The sequence below is a fragment of the Dermacentor variabilis genome, chromosome 8, assembly GCF_050947875.1.
Source record: "Dermacentor variabilis isolate Ectoservices chromosome 8, ASM5094787v1, whole genome shotgun sequence".
NCBI classification, from domain to species: Eukaryota; Metazoa; Arthropoda; class Arachnida; order Ixodida; family Ixodidae; genus Dermacentor; species Dermacentor variabilis.
The window spans coordinates 165315511-165340491 of record NC_134575.1 but is presented as its reverse complement, the minus strand read 5'-3'; the positions used below and the strand labels follow the sequence as shown (position 1 = coordinate 165340491).

At 47.9% G+C, this 24981-nt stretch overlaps 1 long non-coding RNA gene across 1 annotated transcript in view; it reads right to left on the bottom strand.

The window, feature by feature from the left end:
• Nucleotides 1-24981, bottom strand: part of LOC142591661 (uncharacterized) — a 62116-nt gene that overhangs the window by 24906 nt on the left and 12229 nt on the right. The window contains exon 2 of the long non-coding RNA XR_012830481.1: nucleotides 3711-3891. This is a non-coding gene — a long non-coding RNA (uncharacterized LOC142591661). The remainder of the gene's footprint in view (nucleotides 1-3710; nucleotides 3892-24981) is intronic.

The following is a 24981-nucleotide window of genomic DNA, read 5'->3' as shown; positions in this document are numbered from 1 at the left end:
ACCCAGTGGTTTTCGCCATGCAGATGATCGCCGCTGCCCTTCTGCACGTGCTGCTGCCTGCACTGGCGGCTGCTTGTTCTCGGACCCCCTCGGAGCATGTTCCATTTTGCCACCGGTTTTCGGATCAGCGAGGCGCTGCACATGACTGAGCCTTTCCGGCTACCTATGTACGGCCAGCACAGTAATAGAATCTCGATTCATCGTGGGCTCCTGCATCGACATCGACGCTCTCCAGCTCGTCGACTATAAAAGACAGCCTAACGCTCCTGCCGCTCTGTGGGCTCGGTGGCTGCGCCATGATACTGTCGTCTAACCCGCTGGTTTTCGCCATGCAGGTTGGTACAAGGCACAGCCTTTTTGCTAAGAGGTGTAGCGACTATTGTCTGGAGCAGCTTCGGAGCCCCCATTGCTGCCTTGCTCTTATGGGTGAATGTGGGGAAGGGATTCGCCGCTTACTAATACTCTCTGGCGACATTGAAACTATCCCGGGACCCGACACGAACGTTGTACTGAAAGAATTGCAGAAGATTTCAGCCAGTCAGAATACACTTATTAGTGAAGTTCAAGACTTAAATAGCCAGATTTTAAACACAGATAAGATTCTAATGGACTTGAACAAACGAATGACCGAACTGGAACATCATTACCAGGCCATGATACCACTTCAAAATGAATTAGAAGCTGTCAAATATGCCGCTTGCTCAAACTGCCAGCGTGATATCCGGCATCGAAAATAGCCTAGACGATGCAGACAACCGGTCCCGAAGGAATAATTTAATTTTCCGTGGCCTTCCTGATACTAACCGAAAAGAACCCTTCGCACAATCAGAAAAGCTGATCATTAATGAAATCACGGATATCATGAAGGTAAACCTTGAGTCCAAAGATATCGAACGTACTCATCGCCTTGGACACTATTCACCTAACCGACACCGTCCCATCATTATCAAATTCGCGTCATATAAAACGAAAGAATCGGTCCTGTCTAACGGCCGCAAACTGAAAGGCACAAACTATAGGGTCAGCGAAGATTTTTCACTCGTAGTTCGGAACGTCCGAAAACATCTTATCGCCTACGCCAAAAGTCAATCTATGCCTTCTTCCATGCGTTTCAAAACGCTCGTTATGGGTTTCCAGCGCTATGAAAATGACGATTTGACCAAATCAGTTAAAAATATTCAGTAGCAATCATTGCACGAACTCGTGCAGTTATTAACCGCCCCTTCCGCCGCTAAGAAAAACCTTTCCCTATCTATCGTTTACACTAATGCCCGCCGTTTCATTCCCAAGCGTGACGCAATATCAAATCTCGTGACGTCATTTAACAGCAACTTGCTAGTTCTAACGGAAACGTGGCTCACAAGTGAAATTAAGGACGATGAAGTAGTCCAAGACTTGCCAAACTTCGATGTTTATCGCTGCGACCGTCAAGGGGCAAATAAGAAAGAAATAAGGTTGGAAAATAAGAAAAACAGACTTTTTTGTAGTGCCAAGCTGAAACCAACCCCAATTTCATGGGATAAATATTACGCCGCTGAGAGTGAATACTTACGTGCTGTCCGCAATGCCAAATGGTCTTTTGTCAATAATGACTTACCTAAAATGTTAACAGACAATCCCAAGAAATTTTGGAAAGTTACCCACCCAAGTAACACACACACTGTAACTCTTGTTGATGATATGAGTGAAATCATGCCTGAAACTGAGTGCGCACTTATATTTAACAACGCATTTTCGTCAGTATTTTCTAATGATAATAACGTTCCATTGACTAATTCCCCTGCAACATTGCTTCTAGCATGCCAAGCGTGGTGTTTTAGCCTGATGGTGTTTTGCGCATAATTGAAAACCTTAAACTTTCATCCTCAGCAGGTATAGATCGTATAAACTCTAAACTGCTAAAAAATACAAAACATATTTCCTCATCATCTTTGTGTCTTATACTCTCGCAGTCACTTTCTACAGTTTTTATGCCTCACGAATGGAAGGTGGGGAAGGTCATTCCCATCTACAAGTCTGGTAATAAGAAAGCAGCGCTAAATTATCGACCCATCTCTCTAACTAGCCTTCCTTGCAAAATTATGGTACACGTCATCTACTCCCTGATCATAAATCATTTGCATGCGAATAAATTTTTTCATTCGGCGCAGCATGGGTTCCGCAAGGCTTTCTCTACCGAAACGCAAATAGCTCTGCTTCTACACGACTTACATGTAAACCTTGACTCTAACCAACAAACTGACGCTATTTTTCTGGACCATGAAAAGGCCTTTGACAAAGTTCCTCACCGTCACTTACTACTAAAGCTTTCTTCTTTGAACTTACACAGTGACGTACTCAAATGGCTCGAAGCATTCCTTACTGATCGCTACCAATTCGTTTCTGTGAATGTCTAATCATCCGCTCTTCTCCCTGTAATTTCTGGAGTCGCTCAGGGATCAGTTCTCGGTCCTCTACTTTTTTAAATTTATATTATTGATTTACCCCAACGCGAATCTTGTAAGATGCGAATTTTCGCCGATGACTGCGTGATTTACCATCAAGTTTCTAATGCTACTGATGAAAGCACCTTACAACAAAGTCTTAACAACGTGCAGTCTTGGAGTGAAAATTGGCTCTGACTCTTAATCCCAACAAATGTAAACATATATATTTTACCCGTCGCCGTAAATCTTTCCTGTCCTCCTATACAAAAGTAAACGTTCTCTTAGAATCAGTAGAATCATTTAAGTACTTGGGCGTCACACTTTCTCGTGATCTCAGTTGGGGTACGCATGTTTCCAACATACTTTCATCAGCTAACCGAACTTTTGGCTTCATGAGAAGACACTTGCGTGACGCCCTACAGAACGTAAAACTCCTAGCTTTCAAATCCCTTATCAGACCGAAAGTTGAATACGCATCACCCATCTGGAATCCATATCAAGTCTATCTAGTTAATGAGCTCGAGTCCTTTCAAAACCGCGTCGTCAGATACATCCACTCATCCTACTCATACGACGTAAGCGTATCATCCTTAAGAACAAAATCTGATCTACAGCCCCTTGCACGTCACCGCGCTACTAGCAGCCTTTGCCTCTTTCATAAGTTATTCTACAGTTCCTTATTTCACGAGCGATATATCACACCACCCGCAAGCATATCGCTACGAACTGGGCACCCATTACAAGTATTACGCCCACGCTCACACACAACTACCTTTTCCTCGCCTTTTTTTTCCCGCACAGCATCAGATTGGAACGCCCTTCCCCACCACGTCGTTGCAATCACTTGCCCTACATCGTTTTTCGAAAATGTGTCTTTGTTGGCTAATCAATAACCTGCTTTTTCACGCGTTATTTTTGTTTTTATGCACTTGCGAAAATTCAGCTTCCATATACACTTTTTTCTGTATACCTGTGTTTATATTTGAATTATCAAGTGTATCCAACCCTTATGTAATACCCCTAGCATAATACCAGTATAACACCAGTATAAACACCAGTATAAAAGACCAAAGGGAAAAAACTTTGACATAACAAAGTGAGTGCACGGACGGTACACAAACAATAAACACGATTTCAATAAACAGGTGAAGGCAGTACTGCCTCATCTCGTTCTCACCTTTGGCTCCCCTGTTTGCCGCATAATATACTATTCAATATAATACAGCCTTTATTGCGTATAAAGAAAAACAAAATACAAATAGCAGGCTGCGTATTAGTACTCACTGTTTAGTGCAGTGCTCGCTAACCACAAATCACGCACTGACAATGAGGTGTATATATCAGCATTGGAGTGTTCTTTTCAGTTCCAACTTTGTGGCTCATGGGATGGCGGTGTTTCCATAAGGCTGGATCCAGCGCCAAAGGGTCACCAATGAACTGCAGTTTCCTACAGGGGCATGGACACCTGCATGAATAAAGGTTTCTATTTTTTACGAACTTCAAGTGCACGGTTTTTTTTACCAATCTTCTAAGTCACGGACACAGGCGTACGTTATCATTTTCATTCCATAAAGAGGTGTAAAGATCGAGAAAAGCTATTGAACGTGTATCAGTTTATCCGCCGTCACTGAACAGAGGGCTCGAGTGCGTCATAATGCTGTTCCATACTGTGTACTTCTCCGCAATGCAGCAGTGTTATGAGGTTAACAATACGCACAAAGTGGCGGTGAAGCATACCAAAGGTGTAAAGGGGCCATTGTCACTGTGTCATACTCGCGGCGCTTGCTATCACGTCTCCTCTCACAGTACAAACACAGAGGCGCCTAATAAACGGACTGTCACGCCATCAGAGATATTACTGAGCTAGCTGTGGTGATTTGAGCGCTTGTTTCACAAACATAGCACGCCCCATATACAAGATTGTAACGGGAATTGAGTACGCCTTCCTAGATTATATACGAGCCCGCACACGCCTCAGACGAACTACGAATCAGCATCACGTAGTCGAGTGGTGTTGCTTGACAGCTTTGACAAGGGTCTATAAACCGCTATGAAATATTACACGGCTACGTGTTTGAATATGTTTCAATTTATGGAAGCGTCGGCACGGCGTAACGCTTTACCAGTGTTGTTGTACAGCTGTCACAATGATCTACGGGTAATAAAGTGCTTAACGAGGGCCAGTTTTAACGCTTTAGCGTTAAGGAGCTCGTGTCATAGAAAATTCGGTGTTGGCATCAGACGTTATTTCGGCAAACCACACATAACCAGGCTCTCCATGTGGCGCAAAGAACTTACTGAAGTAATTGTATCTTTCAAGCTAAGACACGTAGGAAAATAGTAAAGTACGACCTACACACAACTTACAGACATGATAGCTCTAGAATTGTAATTTTGTTATACGAGAAAACATAATTATGTTACGCCAAAACTCAAACAAACCCCTTTTCCAGCGTTTCGACAAGCATAGACCGGCGCGAGCGTTTGCCGGTAAAAATTACGGCTACATACGCTGCAGTTGCTGGGAAACGTCAGAAGCACTCAGGGATATTTCACCGCTATCACGTCCCACTCTTAAAGGCGAAGCTTAAGCGTCCTCTAAATTTGTCACTTTCACATGCAAAGAGCTGGACTTTTAAACTGTTTCCGTTCTTGCGCGAACCTCCTAAATTGTGCGGTACGCTCAACGACACAATGACCAGTGCATCGGCACGAAGTAATGCTTTGTCTTTAATGCAACCCGAGAACACATCTCACTTTTAAACGTATCCCCCTGCGACTATCAGAATTTCATATGCTACCGCCGCCATAAAACACAACAAACTCACCTCTGGCACGGCTTCTTTGCCGCGCCAGCCACGCATTTTGTCGATAATGTGCTGCCAGCTAGGCTACGGCCGAAAGGAGCAAACAACGTTCTCAACCTCGTAGTACCTTAGCAAAGACAAAGCTCAAGGACCGAAAGACCGCACATTTATCTCTCGTAACCAGAGCTCCTTACGCACGTAAATAAAGTGCAGGTAAATCCAATTTTGTTGTGCGCGTGCACGGAGCGGCGCGAGAGAACATCGAGGCTCCCTGCCAAACTCAGGCTCTTAGCGGCCTCTGTTGACCAATTCCGCAATCCCCACCCTGAAACTTCGCTTGCTTACGAAAAGGTGGCAAACCGGGCCTTGCCACTAGAGTGTTGAACGGCAACTTTCTTTCCCGTTTTCCTTCCGGTTCAACTGCGGAAGGAGAAAAAAATAAAGGTTCATAGTTATACGGACCGCTTGAAGTTCATTTGCGTAACTGGACAATAATTACAGAGAAACGCATAAATTCCAAAAATGTCAGCGCTGTATAATAAAAGGACTGTGGACCCCATGTACTCAATAGCTACAAAAGAACGGCGCAGATTGAAAACAAATTCTTGAAATAATCTGTAGAGAAGTTCCAGTGAGATATGATAATTTATTGAGGAAGTGCCCATACTCCTCTAGCCTGCTGCTCTGCGGAGGAAATGATATTTGAGGAAAGGATGCGTCTAAGAATTGACACTGAAGATAGAGTTGTTGGTTGTTGCGATCACTGACGTGCGAATCCTAACATAGAAACAGGGCGGCATTTTATTGCCTCAGCAGCAGTGGAAGCTGACCGTACTGCCACATTGAGCGTCCGGCTAGCAAGTGTGTTTTTCAAGCCGCGCAGACTGCCTTTTGTAGCTTTCGTGTCAGCGGCAGTAGACGGTGCCGCTGCGGTGGCGTTGTTCCTTAAAGGGACACTAAACTGAAAAATGATTTCTTCTGCATCTAGAACACAAAAAACACCACGCTTACAACGATAAGGGGTTTGGTAAGCCAGAAAAAGCGCAAGAACGAAATACGGAGGGCGACCCCTACTTAAGTTTCCGCACCTGGTGGCTGTAACGTCTTGGATTTTGATGGCATCTTCTAGGGCCTACTAAATATATATAGCGGTACACATTGACTACATTGTGTTCTAAAGGAACCAAATATCAAACATGGAAAGTTTCGGGAACCTTTACTCAGCCAACGCGGCCCACATGCGAAAACATACTTTGGAATACCTGACGTCACGCTGACGTACCGACGCTGGGGTTTCGGCGCGATATTCAAAGACTGATTCTTCGACCTTCATTTTCTCATCTAATAATCAAACTATTTTTTAAATGACTGCCTTATTGTTCTTAAACAATATTTAATTAGTCTAAACTGATTTGTTTCGCTTTGGTGTCCCTTTAACGACCGCGCAGTGCAGCACGCAGCCGTGCTTCGCCGGCGCGGACCATGGCGAGGTATAGGCTGCATAGAAATGTTGCGGATAGCGCGCCGCCACATCACCCACTTCCCCCTCCCGCGTAGTAGAAAGCCCTCAGGGCTTGTAAAAATTCATGAAGCGAAGCCAATGTCCATGGCGTCTTGTGACTGGAGCGGGTTGCGATGTCCGCTGTTGTGGATGCATGCCTGAGGGCGCGCTGGGATTTCCTGGTTCCTCAGAAGTGTAACCTAAGCTCGTTTCAGCCGGTCAATAGAGACGAGGACGTCCTTACAGTTCACGTGCAGGATGGAAATTTTTGTAGCCGCGATGGACAACCCGGCAGGGTCCGTTTTAAAGCGGCTGGAAATGCCGGCGGACTGTGTCTTCGCTGAGGGAAGGATGTGTGCTGTTGCCAGCACCCTAATAGCGGAGGGCGTAGGCTTGCAGTGATGCCCTGCAGGTGAAGGGCGGAGAGCGGTGCTAGTGCGTCGCAGCCGGCCGACGAAATCGGTGGGATCTGGTGTGGCGGTGTTGGACAGTAGTGCACTGAGCAATTCATCTGGGAGATGGAGGTTCCTGTGGGCCCAGCCTAGCCTTGCGGGCGTAGCCTGAATGTCCGGCTTGAAGGTGGCACGAAGACTTAGGGTGACGCCTGGGATAGCCTCAAGCGAGGCTGAGGTCCCGGTGGCCCATGGTGGCTGGTTTGAGTTGTTCGTGGAAGCGCTCGATCATCCCATTGGCACAAGGGTGGTAACTGGTGGTCCTCAAGTGATGGTGAGTAGCCCGAGTAGCCTGTAATGTTGAGATTCAAACAGTCGTCTTTGATCGGTTTTGACGCGCCGAGAGGAGCCGAAGCAAGAGATCCAGCAAGTGAAGAAGGCCGACGTGAGGTCTTCCGCGGTGATTCTCTCGAGGGGCCCTGCCTCGGGCCATCGAGTATTGATCGATGGCAGTGAGGCAGTAGCGAAAAGGTCCGGCTGGGTGAACGTTTTTATGATGTCGATGTGGGCGTGCTGAAACCGGCCAGAGGGCTGAGGGAATGCTCCGAGCTGAGAAGTGTCGTGCCCGGTGACTTTGGCACTTTGACATTAGATGCAGATGCGTGCCTAGGTGCAGCAGTCATGTTGCATATAGGGCCAGACGTAGCGGTCGGCCACAAGGCATGTAGAGGCATGGATGCCGGGATGGCTCAGGTTGTGCAGCCGATTGAAGAGGCCGCGGCGATCGGACGGGGGCGCGTAGTGACCAGCTTGTCCAGCGGACAATGTGCAGTAGATAGCGGTTGCCGAACGAGGTATGGGGACTTGTACCAGCGGCAGCGAATACACACCCTTAAGAAGTTCCTGCGGAATGGCGTACGCTGTTTGAGCCTTAGCGAGGACGTCAGCTGTTATCGGCGAAACGCTCATAGCTGACAGAAGTAAAAGCGAGTCGGCGACCACGTTGACCATCCCGCTAACATACTGGATGTCTTTGGTAAACTTCACAATGAAGGAGAGCTCGTTGTGCCACACCGCCGGAAGATTGTCACGGTGGTGCCAGAAGGCGTAGGTTAGAGGTTTCTGGTAGTAAATTGTGCAGTGCTGTGCTTCGAGAATGTGTCGAAAGTGCTGATCTACTTCGGTATACGGCAGGAAGCACTCTGTAGCGAGCTGCCAATTTTGTCTACGTGGAAGTCGTAATTCTGTTGGTGGAGCTGGCCGAGGACAGAAACGTCTTCCGATTGTAGAGTTTCTCGAACAATCGACGCATCTGCTATAAAGCTACTGCATCGCATCCAAGACGGCACTTTGGCAGCAGCAGTGTTCGGAAGAGCGTTTGCCTAAATGCTCCTGCATACTGTTACAGGTTAGTGGCTTTTTTAAGGGGGGTGTTATTGTGTTGCTGCCACTGCTGCTGCCAAAGGAGCGAACCTTGTTTATGTCAGTATGGAGTGTGTTGAGTGTGAACAAGAAATCTTGGATCCCAAAGAGAGTATATCTTGCATGACTTGTAAGCTTTCGTACCATGTAGGAAGCTGCGCAGGAGTGTCGGAGGCAACAATAAAATCTAAGAAATCAACCTACCAGAAATGGAAATGCCCGAAATGTAGGCTACCAACCTCACATGTTAACCAGGATGAGAAAGAAAAAGCACCGTTGACCGTAGAAGATATGTTGGTCGTACTTCAGGAGATTAACCGAAAACTTGATGTTTTGTTGCCACTGAAAGAAACTGTCGATGGAATTGAGCAATCGGTGCAGTTTTTGTCCGAACAGATGACAGACCTGTTGACGCGCACAGAACAAAATGAGCGAGATATTAAAGCAATCCAGACTAGGCTCGCAAAAACAGAAATGAACAAAGAGCAGCTTGAATCGCTCAGTGTCCAACTCGATGACCTCGAGTGGCGCAACCGGAAACTGAACTTAGAAATTCATGGTGTACCACAAACGGAAGACGAAAATCTTTTGTCCAAACTTAATGCTTTGGCCGGTGAAAGTGGATTGCCCCAGCTATCAGAACACGACATCACGGCAATTCATCGATTGCCGGCAAAGCGTGACAAAGTGCCTGGCATCATCTGCCGTTTCGCGAGACAGAGCATGAGGGACAAATGGTGGGCTAGCAGGCGGGAGTTGACCACTGCGGATGCCAATGTTCACATGTTGGAAAACCTGACCAGGCGAAATCGAGAACTGCTGAGGGAAGTGAAAGAATGGGCAAAAACAAATCAGTACAAGTATGTCTGGCACAGCAACGGCAAGATTCTGATAAGAAAGACTGATGGCGCGTCAGCAATGCTAGTGCAGCACTCTTGCGACCTTGGCAAGCTGCAATAAGAAGGGAGAATTGATTTTTTATTTTTGTTTCCTGCCAAAAATGCAGACTGTAACAGAAAAGAATTATCTACTCCCAGAGAACTTCAAAGATTACCTTGGCCCGGTTTTCCAGACGTCATTCAAATGTCTTCATATCAATGCTCGATCTGTCAGACGTAAAGAAGCATATTTCGACACTTTCTTTCAACAACTAAATGTTCCCATTGACGCTATCATGATCAGCGAAACTTGGTCTACAAGTGATTATGATGTCTTTCGAATTCCTGGTTATGAGACATTTTTTCTGAATCGTTACGCTGGTATTGGTGGTGGCGTATCCATATCATTTAAGAAGAAGTGGCGGCCTGAAATATTAGAGCGATTCACAGTTTCTGTGAAAGAATATGAAATCTTAACTATGTGTTTGAACAACACTATTTTTGCAGTGTGCTATCGTCCACCAAAGGGTTGCGTAGCCATATTCTTGAATTTTCTTGAAAGCCTGATTTCATTTGCAACCAGTCAGCATTTAAACATTGTCCTTGGTGGTGACCTAAACATTAATATGTTATCGGTTGATGCATCCCAAATGAGTTTAGATTTATTGCTTAGAACACATGGACTTCTGAATGCAATCAAAATGCCAACGCGTGTTACGATCACGTCTTCATCGCTGATCGATTTGTTTATCACTAACCATGACCCTAGTATGATCACATCTGGAGTAATAATTTCTGACATCAGCGATCACTTGCCAATATTTATGTGTGTTAAAAACATGTCTAAAAAGAAACGTAGTTCAACATATTCTTTCCAACTTATATCTGAAAAAACACTGTCGACATTTAGAAACTCGGTAGAAAAGAACAACTGGAGGCCTGTCCTTTTAGAAAATGACGCCAATAATGCTTACGAGGCATTCTTAGGTATTCTGAAGCCGATTTACGAGGCCTGTTTCCCAATATTAACAAAAAAACAAAGGCGTCACAGTCGCAAACCATGGGTCACACCGGAGTTGGTGGCAAAGATAAACACAAAGAACATCCTATATCATAAGTTTATTAAATCGAGAGCTGAATGTGATCTGACAGCGTTTAAAAAATATCGAAACCGCTTGAATACTGAGCTCAAGAAAGCCAGAAACGCCTATTACACAAATCAATTCACGTCAACTTGTGGTCGTGTCGACATTATGTGGAAGCGGCTAAACGCAATTTTGGGGAGAAACAGCAAATCAGGTGAATTAAATATGCTAAATATCGATGGTGTAAGTATAACTGGAAAAGAATTAGCAGATACGTTTAATACGCACTTTATTTGCGCTTCTAGAAATCAAGTCCCACATAACAATCTCAGTGATGTCGTTCATATAAGCGACACTATATTTCTCAAACCGGTTGAAGAAGCAGATGTAATGACAGCCTTCCACGAACTAAACAATAGCACATCCATTGATATTGATGGCCTCCAGATAAAGCCTATACGGTATATTTTTGACCTTATTTTACCATACATCACGCATATCTTAAACCTTTGTGTCAGTACCGCTGTATTTCCTCGTAAAATGCAGATTGCACGTGTAACAGTTATCTTTAAAAAGGGTGATAAAAACCAGCTCGGGAATTACAGGCCAATATCTATCTTACCCGTGTTTTCTAAGCTACTAGAAAAAGTAATACTTAAAAACTTTTTGCAGTTTGAAGAAAAACACAAAATTATAACAGCAGCTCAGTATGGCTTCCGTAAGCACCGCTCTACTGAACTTGCACTATTAGATCAACGAGAATATATATTGAACGAACTCGAACATAATAGGATAGTCATTGGTATTTTTCTTGATTTTTCGAAGGCATTCGACTTATTAAACCATACAATACTTCTTCGTAAACTTGAGCGTTGTGGCTTCCGCGGCCATGCACTATCGCTTGTGCAGTCATACCTCATGGATCGCAAACAGGCAGTAGCAATAAATGGTCTCCTCTCAGATATGCAATCTGTTGGCTGTGGCGTTCCACAAGGTAGCATTTTGGGTCCATTTCTGTTTAATCTTTACATCAATGACATTGTACATGCAACTCCATTCGTTAAATTTATCATCTATGCTGACGACACCAGTATTTTTCTTGCCGGAGATAATGCAGCCGAACTCACAGATACTGCAAACAATGCACTGAGGCAAATAGAAAACTGGAGTAGCAGAAATGCGTTGCGAATTAACACAGCAAAGACTAAAGTCGTTGTTTTCAGAGGTAGAAACAAGAAGGTCCGTCTCACTAAGAATATATTCCTTCAGTCCGTACCCTTAGAAGTTGTGCCTTCATTTAAAACATTAGGTATATTATTTATTGAAAGAATGTCATGGGATGATCATGTTAGCTTTGTAACAAATAAATGTTCACGTATTATTGGTCTTCTTTACAAGAACCGTGAGATACTACCGCGAAATGTAATGCTAATGCTATATAATTCATTGATACAATCGCATTTCAGCTATTGCCATTTAACCTGGGGTGCAACAACAGCAGGCAATCTTCAGAAACTACACTTGTTACAGAAAAAATTTCTAAGAATTGTTGAAAATGTTCCGCATACCTACCATACGGCCGCACTTTTCTTAAAGTATAACTTACTACCAATTACTAAACTTTATGACTATCGTCTGAGCAAGTGTGTGAAAAACGAGGTGTTGAAGAACATATCTTTTCTATCAAAATTAGCTGGTTTAGAAAAACGAGATGCAATGTACAGCACAAGAAACATAGCACAATGGAACGTAAAAACATACAGAACTTTCTATGGTAATCAAACATTAGAAAATAAACTACCACGACTTCTTAACAAACTCGCACAAAACGATATTGATCTCCAAAACACAACACGCCACAAACTGTTCGAGTATTTTTTACACTACACCTAACCTTTTTTTTTTTTTTTTTTTTTTTTTCTGTGATTTGTCTACCCAATTCTTCTTTCTTTCACCATCATTGTAAGTTTTCTTTCCAGCCAGGACAATGCTGTTGATTTTATGCTGACTACTGTAACCGGATAACAACTCTGCTATATGTATTTTTTTTTTTTTTTTTTTCCTTTGTTATCTGTATTTCCTGTATTTTCTTTTCTTTTTCGTGTGTGTGAAAAAAAGGAAAAGGGGAAAAAAAAAAGGGGAAAGAAAAACAACCACTGTATTGCTGTCAAAGTGGGGGCCCGTGGCCTTGTCAAGCTGTCCAACGGCAGCTTTTACTACGGGTCCCCGCCATCATCTGTACCATGGTGGCAAAATAAAATTTGAATTTGAATTTGAATTTGAATTTGAAGGGACGCCAGGTGTTGCCTACGCGTTGCATAAGGAAGGTGCCAAAAGCGAAGCTGGAGAAGTCCGTTAAAGGGGTAATGAAGGCAGTTTTCGGGGTATTGTGCGGATTGACTGGTATATGGATGTAGGCTTTCACCAAGCCTAGCACGGAGAAGACGTGGCAGCCATGTAAGTATGCGGTGGGCGAAGTCTCCGGTATGTGGTGGACGGGGTACCTTTCGGCGATGGTGTGGACGCATAGCGCACGGCATTTCCCACAGGGTTTCCACCCTTCGGTCTTCTTCAGGACAAGGTGAAGCGGCGAGGCCCACGGGCATGCGGAGGGGCGGGCGATTCATTCGCGGAGCATCGCTTTGAACTGTGTTTTGGCGATGCCCAGTCGGTCTTGAAGAATGTGACGAGTACGGAAGAAAACCGGAGGGCCTAGAGTGGTCCGGCCGTAGTGTACAGTGTTGTATCGCACATCCCGTGGCAGCCCCGTGCGACGCGTCACACTGAGAAATTCGACGGGAATGACGTGGTATGGTGAAGTAATTTCGACCCAGAATTGTTAATGCTGGGCTGGTGGGTGGTCGTGCGCAGGCCTAGCGAAGGAAGCCCCATTATCCTGCTGATGAATCAGTCGCGGTAGCAGTCCGGAAGGAGGTTGCAGTGTGCCAAAAAGTCTGAGTCGAAGATTCGCGCAATCACGTAGGCGATGCAGAAGTTGCAATGGAAGTCCCAGCGTAGGATTATTACTTGGATGTGCCGACGGAGCGAGCCGAATGTCTTCAAAGTGGACCGGTTTGCCACGATGTGCTCGAAAGACGTAAATCGAGGGGACCTTGAAGATGAGCTTGAGGATAACAGTTAGTGTCAGAGCCGCAGTCGGCAAGGAACCGCTGCCATGTGATTTGATTGGTGACGAAGATGCGGTGGCCTCTAGGTTGGCAGTTCGCAGCCGTGCCTACGAGCTGCCGCTGGCGTTTAATTGATGTCCTGCGGAACAGGGTGGTCCACATTGTCCGGCACTGTCCCCGAAGCATCGATGGTAGTAGCATCGGCCGGTTTGACCAGGCTGCTGCGTTTAGCCGATTTTACAGTAACGGCTCTTTGCGCGGCAGTGGGGGCGCGTAGGGGGGCGCTGATCCAGGCACCGTTGAATGGAGTTTTGCTGTCAGCTGATATCTTCGGTTTGGTACGCAAGTGGTGTGGTATCCAGCGGTGCGGAGACGCCCTGGACGCGGGCGACGCGGCGGCAAAGAGATCTTGATGACGCGGTCGATGATCTCGGCAAGCTTGTCTTAGGTAGCGTAAGCTGGGCGTGCAGAATGGTCTGGACGTGTGGTGGCAATCGTGGAAGCTATAGTGTTCGCAGGAGAGAATCGTGCCATTGCGTGTTGTCCGCAAGAACATGCATGTAGGGGAGGAACTGCGAAGGTTTGGAGTTGTCCGGACTCTATAATTTGTCGCACTTTCTCGTCTTCCGACAGTCATAGGCGGCGGGCGAGTTCACTCGTGACGCGCTGATAAAGGTTTGCCACTGGTGGGTTGGCGAGGATATCCAGACCTCGTTGGCGTAGCGGATTTCCACGTGGGTGACGACGTAATCCCAACGCATTCGGTCTTGGGTGATTGGCGCCAGGGAGAAGGGGCGTCACTTGCGCCAACCATACCTAAGGCGTGTCCGTCCAAAAGGGCGAAAGCTTGACGGCGACACGGCAGACGCCAAGCGAAGCAGCGTCCGGGATGCCGACTGCAAGGGTTCTGACGTCTTCAGCGGTGCCAGTAGGCATGGTCCGTGTTGCGTTGGCGTAGCTAGGATGCTGGTGCATGGCATCATTGAGTTGGTACTGCTGCTCCTTAAGCTGCTGCTGTTGATTTTGGATCATCTCCTGCTGTTTCTTCAGCTGCCTTTGGATTAGTTCGATCTGTTGTTGAAGGGCCTCCTGGTCGTCCATGGCGATTCGTTATGTCCGTCGTCCGGGTCACTAAAGAGGGATGTTGCATTAACTGAGTAACGAATCGCAACATACAAAGAGCAGGGCAATTTTTTGCCTCAGCAGCATTAGTAGGTGGTCCTACTGGCGCCTCGCACTTCCAGTTAGCAAGTGTGTTTTTCAAGCCACGCATGCTGCTCTTATTACCTTCCGTTTCGCTGGCGCTAGGCGGTGCCGTTGATGTGGCGGTATTCTTTATCGGCAGCGCAGTGCAGCACGCAACCGTGGTTCGCCAGGTTGGACTATGATGAGGCGCAGGCGGCGCAGAAATCTTGCCGAGAGCATTTCACCACATGGTGTAAAATTCTAATATATTAGGTTTCAGTAGTTTTCCGCAGCGCTCTAGACCAATCACCAATCAGGAGGGTGAGGACATCGCAAGTTTTCTTTGAGTGCCCTGTCGACTGTTAACGGTGACCGCTGCAGGACGGATAACCGCCGCAAACGGATGCTGTGCACGTCCCATTCCACACCCGCTTTGGCAGCGGTAGAACAATCGCTCGTTACTCACTCCCAGACAACGAAAAAGTAGGCGTCTTTAAGCAATTTGAACATACGGAGGTGTAGCAGGTTTGCGGAGGGGGCGGTAGCGCTGAATTCAGAACGGGCACTCGGCTAGTGTGTCGCCCAGGATGGGGATGTTATCTTTCGATATCTTTAGTAAACAACCGCTTGTACACGGTATGCTCTCTGTGTGAGTAAGTGCGGCCATTTTACATTCAGAGCTCACACATATTTATCACACTCCTTCGGAAATGATGCTGCGTTATTGAGCGCCGACTGTTTCGTACTTTCGTGTAACAGGTCAGCTTAGAACGATACCACACAAGCCAGTTTGCGGACGCCATTGTCGCGAAGGAGAAAACTCTACCCAGGAGGGAGTCCTCCGCGTTGTTCAGGCTGTGCCGACTTAAGTATGAGTTTATACACACTGCTAGAACAATTTATTTTTTGGACTTCTTGAAATGCAAGTTATTGTCTTATCGGCTGCGTTGTGCTATTTTTTATGTTGTTCGCATGTTTTATTTCGAAGAAGTCGAGAACATCATTTTCAGACCCACAGTACAAATTGTAAATAACGAAGCAAAACGCGCAGACAATCGTAGGTGCGATCAACGGAGAAGCTTCTAGTGACTGCTGCGGCCACTGGATAAAGAACAACTTCTGGCCTGTCGCGTCAGGCGGGTCGCAATGGCAGCCAACGTGACAGCCGTAGTTGCATTCTCGGCCGCTTAGCTGGGTCAAACGGCGCTAGTGTTCGGGGATAGGATGTGTCGGCTTCCACGGGCGACGGCGTTCGAAGCGCGTTCCTGACGCAACGCCCATCCCAGACAACAGTCCTTGATGGTGGCGCCACGGCAGAAGACAGCATTTTCAATGCACACGGTAGTTCGCACCTTTTAACCCGACAGCATTAAGGAGCTCGTGTCGCAGAAAAGTCGGTGTCGTCGGCGTCGGTGTCGGCGTCGGCGGCGTTGGCCATGAGCGATAAATCCCAGTCGGCACTTCATGAATAAAAAACAACTTGCAAGATGGGCTGCGTGGGAATCGAACCAGGGTCTCCGGAGTGTGAGACGGAGACGTTACCACTGAGCCACGAGTTCCAAGATTTGAAGCGGTACAAAAGCGCCTCTAGTGAACGCGGTGTTGCCTTAGAAACGAGCTGTTTCTAAGGCTCAGGCGTGCGTCGCTTGCTCAGGCGCACATTTCGTTGTCGCGCCGAACGCTGCGTTGCTCGACGCTCACCGCGTCCGATGCGGGGCGCGTAGTCGCTGCGCCGTAGCCCATTGTCTTACACCCCTTGGCGGGTCGACGGGAACGCTGTCGCGTTCCACTCTTGAAGGCGCAGCATAAGCGTCCTCCAATTTTTTTTTGTATCCGGCGGACGTTATATATTTTAAATTGTGGAATTTTACTTGCCAAAACCATGATCTGATCATGAGGCACTCCGTAGTGAAATACTCCCGAAATTTTGACCACCTGGTGTCCCTTAATGTGCACCTAAATTTAGGTAGACAGGTGTTTTCGCATTTCGCCTCCATTAAAATGCGGCCGCCATGACTGTGATTCAATCCCGCAACCTCGTGCCTTGCAGCCCAACACCGTACCAACTAAGCGACCACAGCAGGTCCGGTGGCCTTGCAACTGCCGACTAGAGAACTTGTTAAGTCCCTTTAGTCAAGCATAGGGTTATGAGATGTGGCACTATATCTCGCTGACCAATAATCTGACCTTGCAGGTCTCATAGCCTTGACTATGCTGCAAAGAATTACTGAAACGCCGTATTTATATACGTTAAAAAAATTACCTGTGGGCCTAGTTAATGCATACTTGACAAATATTCTTAAGGCGCCAACAAGAGACATGGCACAAAAGGAAGGTCCTACACAGGACAGCTGCCACTTCCACTGTATATTCGACAATGTCCACGTGAAATATACATGAAAGTCTCGAATACGCACCACGTTTCAGTGGTTTTCTCTGCGCCCAACAAACTATACCGACTTTCTCCTTGCATAGCCACAGCTGCTGAAACGAACGAGGTTGCTGAAAGAATAATCTTTAGCCCTATCTAAGCTGCACCAGTAGGGTTGTCTATGCTGTTCCTTTGAACTGTGGAAAAATCTATAAAGGTCAAACAGGAAGGTGTGTGAATGACCAATTTAGAGTGCACGCCTTGAATAATAAAAAGACGGAGCGTTTGGCAGATCACGTGAACAGTTGCGCAATATGTGAGGGCTTATTTTGTAACGCACGCTCCTAGTAAAAGCCACAGTGAACAGGCCCGCTTGATACAGGAAGCACATCACATAAGAGGGGCGAATGTTCTATCAATGAGTTTGCGTTAGGTATGTATACAAAAGAGTATTCTTTGCGGCGCATATGAAGTAGTGAGACATTTGTTATTTACATATCATATCTTGTATTTCTTCCATAAACACATCTACCTATGTGCCCTTCTCATATATGTTTCATGTCGACGTTGTCGAATAAACAGTTGAAAGTAGCCCCAGTCCTATGTATGGCATTCTTTTTGTCCGGTGTCTCTTGTTTGCACCTAAAAGATATTTGTTATTTTTGCGCGTGCTTGTCCTAATGACCAACTCATAGACAACGTTTACTGAAAATTCAGAGGCAAATATTTGGTTGACTAAATTCAGAAGGCTATAAAATGTCGGGCAGTACCAGTAACATTTGTTTTCCTCAACTGCCTTGCGAAATAATTTGCACCAAAAAGGGGCATTGTGAATATGGGCAGTGGGTTCATATTTACATCAAGCGTTTCCACTAGAATCACTCATAAGAAAAACTGTCAGATAATTCTGATGCTTAGAATTATGATACTGAAGGCGGCCCACCAATGCCAAAGGCTAAAGTTTCCCTAAGGCGAATAATAATGGGAATTGGCCTGATACCTGCGAGCTGGGCACACTTTTCCAAAAGGAATATTTCTTGTTATAGCGGGCAAGACACATCTATATATCGCTGTTTGAGATGCCACAACGGAACGGGAGTCAACGATTCGCCCCCGCATAAACCTCAGAGCCTTTATCCAGCACTGGTTTAACAACATAACCAGTCTACCCGCAGCTATACGTCCCGCAATGTTTCATTGGTTGAAGAGGTGAAGTAGCAGCCGTGGAAGAAAACGGGAATGGGAAAGTTCGTAGAATTTATATGTGAAACGTCTTCCTCCGCTCAATTTTAACTTGTCCTATGCTAGTTCCCATTTTCTCGCAACACAGCCCAGCGCGTCATCAGCAGCGGTTCATCAATACTCTTTTATTATAAATAAAACTTTTGTAACAAACCGCTGTAGCAGTAAAAAAGCCTTCAGATTGAAATGTATATCCGCGAATGTACATTCACCTTGCGGATGTACATGCAAGAAGCAATATATTGTTACGCAGGAAGACGCAGACGAAAAGCTATGTACAAGTATATTTACAAGAAAATACGCTGCGCTTGGCCAAGAGGCAACAGCCCGCGCTAGCTTCTAATCGTCGTCGTCGTCTTCTTACTGCTCGGCGCTTTGTCATTGGAAATACTATCCCGTAGCACTACCCCCGGCGGCCAAAGCGCCGCGCCGGAGCGACTAAAGGCCGGAGTCTGAAGCAGTGTAGTAGGTCTTGAGCCTACTGACGTGCACGACATTACTACATGCCAGAGTAGATGACGAGGTTTAGCTCACAGGAGCAATTTCGTACGTCTCAGGCGTCACCTGGCGCAGCACGCGGTAGGGCCCTGTGTATCGCGAAAGGAGCTTTTCTGAAAGTCCGTCGTGAAGAGAGGGTGACCACAGGAGCACGAGTGCACCAGGTGAAAACTGTACATCACGGTGACGGGCGTTGTACTGACGCTGCTGCGTGGTTTGCGAGTCCGTCAGTCGAGCACGGGTAAGCTGGCGTGCATGGTAGGCGAGGGCGATGACGTCGCGCGCATACTCGGTTGTTGAGATCGCATCAGGATGAAGTACCGTGTCAAGGGGCAAGGTTGGTTCGCGACCGTAGAGTAGATAAAATGGAGAAAATCTGGCGGTGTCGTGCTGGGAAGAATTATAAGCAAATGTGACGTAAGGAAGGGCAACGTCCCAGTCGTTGTGGTCCTTGGAAACGTGCTTCGACAGCATGTTGGTAAGAGTACAGTTTAACCGCTCTGTCAGGCCATTGGTTTGAGGATGGTATGAGGTAGTCAGCTTGTGTTGAATAGAGCAGGAACGCACAATATCGGCGATAACTTTCGAGAGGAAGTTAGGACCACGGTCAGTAAGCAGCTGTCGCAGGGCGCCATGCACTAAGATAATGTCATGCAAGAGAAAGTCCGCGACGTCAGTGGCGCAACTGGTAGGGAGAGCCCGCGTGATAGCGTATCGGGTGGCGTAATCAGTTGCGACGGCTACCCATTTGTTCACAGAGGATGACGTGGGAAAGCGACCGAGGAGGTCTAATCCAACACGAAAAACGGTTCCACAGCGACGGTGATCGGCTGGAGACGACCGGAAGGTAGCACCTGAGGTGTTTTCTGACGCTGGCAGGGATCACAGGCAGCAACATAGCGTCGGATGGAGCGAGCGAGACCAGGCCAATAGAAGCGGCGGCGGACGCGGTCGTACGTGCGGGTTACCCCAAGATGCCCTGCAGTGAGTGCGTCATGCATCTCAAAGAGCACAGTCTGTCGTAGATGTTTTGGCACGACAAGAAGAAGATCAGGGCCATCAGGGAGGAAGTTCCTTCGGTACACGATGCCGCCCTGGATAACATATCGGCGAACGGATACGTCGGAAGGTGTAGAGCGCAGACGCTCGATGAGTACTCGCAGCGATAGGTCTCGGTACTGCTCATCGGCGATGTTAGAGAAGGCAGACACAGAGAAAATGCCGTCGGCGGTACTACTGTCGTCGTGTCAGGCTCGTCTACCGGGTAGCGAGACAGGCAGTCAGCGTCCTTGTGTAGTCGGCCAGATTAGTAGGTGACAGAGAGCGAATATTCTTGGAGGCGTAAGGCCCAGTGACCAAGTCTTCCTGTAGGGTTTTCAATCAGTATAACCAGCAAAGCGCGTGATGGTCTCTGACAACGGAATAGGGTCGGCCATATAAGTACGGGGGGAACTTCGCAACCGCCCAAACTAGTGCCAGACACTCACGCTCAGTGATGAAATAGTTGCGCTCCGCGGGCGAGAGGAACCTGCTGGCGTAAGCGATAACACGGTCGTGGCCACGCTGGCGTTGTGCCAGTACTGCGCCAATTCCGTGACCGCTGGCATCAGTACGGACTTCGGTAGGCGCAGAAGGATCGAAATGGGCCAGAACGGGAAGAAGGTCCATTAGAAGCGAGAATGGAGAGGCCTCGTTATCGCCCCGCTGCAAAGGGGCGTCTTTTTTCAACAGCTCGGTTAGTGGTCGTGCTATGGCCGCGAAATTTTTCACGAAACGGCGGAAGTACGAGCAAAGGCTGATGAAGCTGCGCACATCCTTGACACACTTTGGAACAGGGAAGTGCGTAACAGCATGAACCTTGCCTGGGTCCGGTTGCACTCCGTTCGCGTCAACGCGATGTCCAAGGATGGTAATCTGGCGACGGCCGAATCGGTCCTTCGATGCGTTGAGTTGCAGACTGGCTCGCCGAAAAACGTCCAGGACTGCTGAGAGGCGCTCAAGGTGCGTAGCGAATGTTGGGGAGAATACTATAACGTCGTCCAAGTAGCACAGGCACGTGGACCATTTGAAACCGCAATGAAGGGAGTTCATCATGCGTTCAAAAGTGGCAGGAGCGTTACATAGACCGAACGGCATCACTTTGAATTGATAAAGACCGTCGGGTGTTACAAAGGCGGTCTTCTCGCGGTCGAGATCGTCCATGGCAATCTGCCAATAACCGCAGCGAAGGTCAATAGAGGAGAAATAGCGAGCACCGTGGAGGCAGTCAAGGGCGTCATCAATCCGAGGTAAGGGATACACGTCCTTTTTGGTAACCCTGTTAAGGTGCCGATAATCCGCGCAAAAGCGCCATGAGCCATCCTTCCTTTTTACCAGCACAACAGGTGACGCCCATGGACTACATGACGGTTCAATAATGTTCTTGGCAAGCATTTTGGCAACTTCGATGTGAATAACTTGACGCTCAGCGGTGATACTCGATACGGGCGGCGATGAATAGGAGGGGCATCGCTGGTAATAAAGCGATGTTTGACAGCTGTTGTTTGGGCCAAACGACGATCGTTAAAGTCAAAAATTTCTTGGTAGGAAATCAGAACGCGGTAGAGCACATGAGCGTGCTCGGAAGGCATGACGGGTGCAATCATTTTTTGTAAGTTGGCGATGGTACAAGTTGCCGACTGCGACGGTAGAGGAGGATCGGCTGAAATGTCGTATACTGAAATCGATGCTACAGAAGCGTGGCAGTTTGGGCGTCATAACTGTTTAAGGCTAGTAGCGCCGCTCAGGACTAGCAAAAAAGGAAAGAGGTAGGGGTGAGGTAGCGCTCACCCTGTTTTCCGCTCCCTTTGATCACCCCTACCTCTTTCCTTTTTTGCTCTTCCTGAGCGGCGCTACTAGCCTTAAACAGCGATGCTACAGAGTCATCCTCGAATGAGTAAAGTTGCGCCAGAGACATTCCGCGTGGCAGCACTTGTGCTGTCAAGCCAAAATTGACCACTGGCAGGTTGACGCAATTCGCCGTAATAGATAAAACTGTGCGAGATACTGTGATACCGTGTGTAAGGAGGACGTCTGGCATAGGAGCCGCGATGTAGTGACCGTCGGGGACTGGTGGGGATGACACGAAGTCAGCGTAAGTCAGTGCCGAAGGTGGCAAGCGAACGAAGTCGACAGAACTGAGGCGAGTTGGGTGTTGTTCAGCGGGATCCAGAACATGCAGGTCGAGGCGGAGAGTACTGGCGGAGCAATCGATGAGAGCACAATGTGCGGAGAGGAAGTCTAAGCCGAGGATGATGCCGTGGGGACAGTGAGCGATGACTGTGAATAGCACGATTGTTGAGCGATCGGCGAAGGAGACGCGGGCGGTACACATACCAATTACGGGGGCTGTTCCGCCATCGGCGACACGGACAACAGGAGTCGTGGCGGGCGTGATAATTTTCTTGAGCCGGTTACGGAGGTCAGCGCTCATTACGGACAAATGCGCCCCAGTGTCTATGAGTGGAGACACAGAAACACCGTCGACTTGCACGTCAAGAAGGTTCAGATGAGTGGGCAACGTCAGTAGAGAATTTGGCGGCGTAGGGAGCAATGCAGCGTCACCTCGAGGCGCTGCATCGTCTAGTTTTCTGGCTGGGAGCGGCGTCCGAAGGGAGTCGGCGAATAGGAGCGACGGGACTGGGGAGACCGAGATTGTCGTCGTTGGGGCGAAGACGAACGAGAATAGGAGCAGCTCGGTGCAGGAGAATCAGCGGCGGCATTATCGGAGCGTGCGGCATAGGGACGAGAAGGGCCACCTGGGGGGCGAGAGTAGGCAGTTAAGTAGGCCGGGTCGGGGAACTCCAGCGACAGCGACAGTGCCGAGAAATGTGCCCGATTCGATGGCAGTGGAAATAAATGGGCTTGTCGTCAGCAGTGCTCCATTCAGATGGGTTGCGGAAACGTGGTGGGTAAGAAGATGCGGGCCGGGGCGGAATCGAAGAAGCCGGGCGGGTATAAGGGCGATGGACCGAGCAGATGGCGTTAAGACCCATGCTTTCGAACTCCGGGCAAACAACTGCCTGGATCAGTGAAACCGTGACTGCAGATGCGTTGGTGGGGCTGGAGTCGAAGGCAGCCGGATAGGCGGCCTCGATCTCACGCTGGACGATCCTGGTAACATCGGCAGTGTTGTTGGGACGAGGACTGTCGGCACAGGAAGATGTCGCTGGGGTGTTGGGCAGATGGGCAAAATGCTGGTCAATACGTCGGCTTTTAGCGAGTTCCAGGCGGCGGCACTCTTTTATAACAGCATCCACCGTCGCTACGTTGTTGCAAACGAGCAAGTTGAAGACGTCATCGGCAATGCCTTTGAGGATGTGGGCAACCTTGTCGGACTCAGTCATGTGGGCGTCAACTTTGCGGCACAGAGCCAAGATGTCCGGAATGTACGTGACATAGGGCTCTGTTGACGTCTGCACACGGCCGGAAAGCGCCTTCTGCGCGGGAAGTTGGTGACCGCAGGGGTTGCCGAACAAGTCTCGAAGCTGTGCCTTAAGTGAATCCCAACTAGTGAGCTCATCTTCGTGCGTGCGATACCAAACTGTACGTGTGCCACCGAGGTAAAAGACTAAGTTGGCAAGCATAATAGTAGGGTCCCACCGGTTATTGCGGCAGACGTGTTCATACAGGCGGATCCAGTCATCGACGTCTTCCCCATCTGTGCCCGAGAATACGCCAGGATCACGGGAAGCGGGGAGAGTGATGTAGCTCGTCGAGGTGGCAGCAGGTGTCCGAGCCGGTGGAGTCGGGTTGTCGTCGCCGGGAGCCATGAAGGAAGGCTCGACGCACCGTCCACTGCGAAGCTCCGTGATGAGGTACGGGGAACGTCCACCTCCACCAGATATGTTACGTAGGAAGACGCAGACGAAAAGCTATGTACAAGTATGTTTACAAGAAAATACGCTGCGCTTGGCCAAGAGGCAACAGCCCGCGCTAGCTTCTAATCGTCGTCATCGTCTCCTTACTGCTCGGCTCTTCATCATTGGAAATACTATCCCGTAGCAATATCATTTATAATACACCTATTTCAACTTGTACGAATAAATGTCACCACAGAGATAGGAAGTGATCCTTTACTTCGACAGCGAAACATACGTCCAAAAGAAAAAAAAGAGCCATTTCAGAGATTTACGAGTACACTGCTGACATTTCTACCTCCAGATGGGATACGTTTAAAGCTATGCTATTTATTGCCGCTTCTAAAATCGCAAGAAGATGTGTATTTACAAATGAGTTAGCAACATTCAGGCACAAGTGGAGGCAATACATAGATGAAAAACTCCATAAAATGTGGCCAGCATGAACCGAAAACAGTTCCATTTTTTTCAAGTTTCACTCCAGATGAAAAAAGAAAACTCAGTGCTCTTCCCCTCCCCGAAGAAGGATGCCCAGCAAAGCTGTGTATGTGGGCCACTTTATGGAGAATGGGAAAGGAGCAAGCCTCAAAGCAGTGAAGAAGAAATCAGGAATAGGCAAGAATCAGATGTATGTGTTAAGAGATAAAGCCGGCAATATCATTACTAATCTATCATTACTAATCGGCTTGTGGCACGGCAGTACCACAAGAATGCAGACGTCTAACCCGCTGTCCTTCATGCAGTTTGCTGTCAGCATACTCCTTATCGGTGGCAATGCGCACACCGGGCTGCTGCCGGAGGTGATCAGCGGAACGCACATCAACAACACCGCTTTCCACTCACCAGATTGCTCCTACCATCCGTGCTGGAACAACTGGCCACGTGGTTCGACGACCGACGCGCCCTGCTGGACACGTCGGTCGTCGTCTATACAACCGTCTATATATGGTCTTTCTTCACTGCCGGGAGCAATTGGGCACGGCAGTACCACAAGAATGCAGACGTCTAACCCACTGTCCTTCTTCATGCAGGTGAGGAGGCGTCACGATAAGTGTTTTAGGTCTAGTAACCCCTTCTTGTTGGTGCTGCCGTGCCCGCGGCTTGTTGTTGGTGCTGCCGTGCCCGCGGCTTGTTGTTGCAGTTGCCGA